We start from the raw sequence: 4,341 nt of genomic DNA, 5'->3' as shown, positions 1-4,341 counted from the left end.
CTCACAGCTCCATAGGCAAGCACCATGGTCTTGTAACAGATGCGAGCTTCAACTGGAAGCCAGTGGAGTGTGCGGAGGAGCGGGGTGACGTGAGAGAACTTGGGAAGGTTGAACACCAGACGGGCTGCGGCATTCTGGATGAGTTGTAGGGGTTTAATGGCACAGGCAGGGAGCCCGGCCAACAGCGAGTTGCAGTAATCCAGACGGGAGATGACAAGTGCCTGGATTAGGACCTGTGCCGCTTCCTGTGTAAGGCAGGGTCGTACTCTCCGAATGTTGTAGAGCATGAACCTGCAGGATCGGGTCACCGCCTTGATGTTAGCGGAGAACGACTTTGTCCATTCTCTTTGTCCAGCTATGATCCCTTATTGATGTCACCTGTTAAATCCACTTCAATCAGTGTAGATGAAAGGGTTAAAGAAGGATTTTAAAGCCTTGAGACGATTGAGACATGGATTGTGTATGTTTGCCATTCAGAGGGTGAATGGGAAAGACAAAATATTTAAGTGCCTTTGAACGGGGTATGGTAGTAGGTGCCAGGTGCACCGGTTTGAATGTTTAAAGAACTGCAACGCTGCTGGCTTTTTCATGCTCAACAGTTTCCCATGTATATCAAGAATGGTCCACCACCCAAAGGATATCCAGCCAACTTGACACAACTGTGGGAAGCATTGGAGCCAACATGGGCTAGAAGGTGTTCTTAATGTTTGTACACTCTGTGTAGTTCAAGGAACATTGTCAAAACTCTGACATTTCCACTCATGGCCATCAGAGAGTGCTATTCAATCACTAACTCCATGGCTGTGCATGGTCATAAGGGAGACATTCTGTACAGTACTGTACATCCTAATTCAATCATACACAATTTTGGATAAGAAGTTGGTTCTGTAATATGCGATATCTAGTCATCTTCAGCAGTGAGGAACACTTTGGATTTTAAAATGACAGCAAGTGTTTGATATTTTGAAAATCCTTCAGAGAAATACTGACATTTTATTTAGACGTGCACTATTAGTAATGAATACTGAATAAGATTTCACACTTGTGCCAAGCCTTTAAAGATCTGCAAAGCAACAATAGATCTTTGAAGAAAATATACATCCTTTGTTAATCCCATATGATCTCTTATAGATATTTAGATATGCATGTTTATATCATAATCTGCTTATGAAACAGAGTGGCATTTTAATTTGTCGTGACCCAAAGTAGCCTGGCTGGCACATTTCAAAACAAGCATCAGAGAGCGAGAGAGAACAGCAAAAACAGGTCACTGCACAGGAGTTTAGACCAGCGCCACCGTTGACTGATTCAGTTAACATGAATGTATGATTGTTCAAACTGAGCACAGCAACACTGGCCTCAGCTGTATCCATTGATAGAGAGAGAGCCCAGTGTCTGACAGTTACAGACCATGTGGCCATTCCACGGTCACTACAGTATAAGTTATTTTGCTGTGGCACGAGAGAGGGAACCGTTGGTAAAGGTGAAAATAAACATGGAGAGTTATGCAGTTATGTAATTTGACTGGTTGAGAGCTGTACTGTAACAGCAAGAAATAAAGGATTTCCATTGAAATAGATAAAGATATACTGTATTGAGAGGGATGTAGTCAAGTGCCTTTATGAAAAGTTAACCTACTCAATGACCTGAACTAAACTCTGATACACCGCAATAGCGCTATTCGTGGGTGTGTGATGGGATGAATGATAGTTCATAATCGAACAACCGGGACTAAAGCCTCTCCAGATCGATGCAATACAAATGTCCATGTCAATATGGGTTGTATACAGTATGAGGGCCTAGCAGAGACTATTTGTGGCTGATCGCGTTGGCTAGCGGATTGTTGGATAAGACACCCCTGGCTGCTCCGCTGAGCTAAGGCCAGAGATAAGTGCTATGTACCACAGAATCAGTCAGTCTGGGGGTTTTCCACATGCAGACAGGCCGCATTCTAAAGATACCACAAATAATGTGTGATGGGATGACAGGCCTTTAAACATGTAGGATTACAAAACTCTGGAGGAGCAAGGGAAAACAAAGATATTTAACACAGATCTAAGTTCTGTCTATATCGACCGTCGGGACTGTACTTTGTTGCAATGCCATGCTTGAGTTCTTGTAATGCTTGAGTTCTTGTAATGCTCGAGGTCTTCTATTTAAATTGTTTAAGATGACCAATCTATTTGTCTGTACTTTATGGAATGCTTGAGGTCTTATAACGTAAGAGCTTCCTGTAGAGATTTGGGAAATCTCTCAATGGTAACAGCGAGCCGAGAAGCCCCACTTGAAGATTCCAGATTCCGGGTGCTCAGTGGAATTCTTTTGACATTTGATCTCCCCCTCTCTCGTCTCCCCTCCTCCCTTCATGCTGTGTGATGCTGAGACCAGCTGACACCTTTTATAGAGGGCGACTAGAGGTCTCCAGTGGTTAGCTCTCTCTAGTCTAACTAACTTAAATTGTGTTTGTTATGGGTCTCAGTCACAACCGCTTTGTCTTGACCACACTAGAATGAAGAGTTAGGAGGTGGAAGGGGGTGGAGAGGAGGGTGCTGCTGTGAGCCGATGAGCCAAGCTGATTTTCTCCTGGCTGTGTTTTGTCTCACTAGTCCAGATCACTCAAATTCATGCCGCTGTTTAAAGCCCTGCCTGCCTGACTATTTTGCCCTGCCTGCCTGTCTATTTAATTGCCTGGATGACTTCTTTGCCCTGCCTGTTTGCCTGCCTGGCTGTTTAACTGCCTGGCTGCCTGCTCTGACTGCTCTGCCTTTCTGACTGCATCTCTGGAGCAGGTTGCGTTAGTGTGTTGAGTTAGTGTGTTGAGTTAGTGTGGACCTCTGATCAGTAGGGATTAGTAATCAAAGCTGCCGAGGCCCAATTCTGTCTCTTTCCATGCGTGTCTCCGGCAGAGAGGTGCTTCACAACCCCCTTAGACAGGACAGGAGGGAGTCTGTGGCAGATTAGTGTAATCCCAGTGGTGTCCATAGTGTGGACCTTATGTGATGCAGACAGAGAGGGAGGGAGGGAGGACCCAGCCCAGCCATTTTGTGGTTTATTGAGAAAACAATGTGTGTGTCCCAAATGGCACCCTATTCCCTAATTTGTAAGTCGCTCTGGATAAGAGCGTCTGCTAAATGATGTAAATGTAAATGTAAATGTATATGGTACACTACTGGCTTATGGGCCCTGGTCAAAAATAGTGTACCATGAAGGGAATAGAATGCCATTGGGGACATTACCACTGAGAGCCAGCAGGTGGTAGACTGAAGCCTATTATCACTGTCTCTAAATTGGGACTCTGAGCAGGCTTTCTTCTCCTACTAGAGTTGATACAGTATCTGTAAAACCCTTCACTCTGTGTGCGTGTATGTGATGCGTGTGGATGTGTGTGTGTGTGTGTGTGTGTGTGTGTGTGTGTGCATGTGTGTGCATGTGTGTGTGTGTGTGTGTGTGTGTGTGTGTGTGTGTGTGTGTGTGCATGTGTGCATGCATGTTTTTTCCCACATCTAAATGGTCCATAGGATGATACAAACTGTTCCCCTGGCCTCTACTGTACAAACACAACTGCTTCTAAATTCTCCAGAACACTTGCACATGCTGCACACCCACACAGACAGATTGATTCCTGTAATTTCCTTTAGATCAAGCACTTCAGCTGACGAGTGACATGGAGGGACACGGGAAGGAAAGATGAGGAAGGAAGGATGGGAGGAGAGGAGGGGTGTTAAAAAGTATTACCAATGTGGAAGAGAGAATCTCATTCTCTGTTTTCAAATTCAAATTTCATTGTTGAACTGATGCTGAAGTGTTCTGTTTATGTAGTCACATGACTTGAAGATCGTTTTGCTCACATTCTAAAGTGTCACTTCGATGCATCTGTGAGGTCACTAAACACAATAGTTGACAACAACAGATGTGGTTACTATTGGCCCCATTTCCACTTTCTTAGGTTGGCTACATTGGGAAAACAGTCACACAGAGGCTCAACCGCTCAATTCACTATTCATAACATTCCTCTTCAACATACCTCAACCCAAACAATGAGAAACTAACTAAGGCCATTGGAAAGCCATTGCAGTCAGGACACAAACAGAGCTATCAGCCAACACGTTGCTGGAATCGCATTTGATTATCCATCAACTGAACTTTACTTACTGGTAACTACTTGTAATTGCCATGGTTATTACCATGTTATAACCCAATTCTTCTGAGCTGTAAAGTAAAGTGCAACAGTTTACTTTTTACTTGTGGCTGTTTATCTCAGTATACCTCAGCTAGTCGGCACTGGGGATTATTGTGGCCTAGACACTTAACACGCCTGGTGACTCAGGGGCTGAGGTAATG

Source organism: Coregonus lavaretus (assembly GCF_964263955.1).
Source record: "Coregonus lavaretus genome assembly, chromosome: 10".
Classification (NCBI taxonomy): Eukaryota; Metazoa; Chordata; class Actinopteri; order Salmoniformes; family Salmonidae; genus Coregonus; species Coregonus lavaretus.
The sequence above is the reverse complement of the archived record's forward strand: the minus strand, read 5'-3'. Positions refer to the sequence as shown.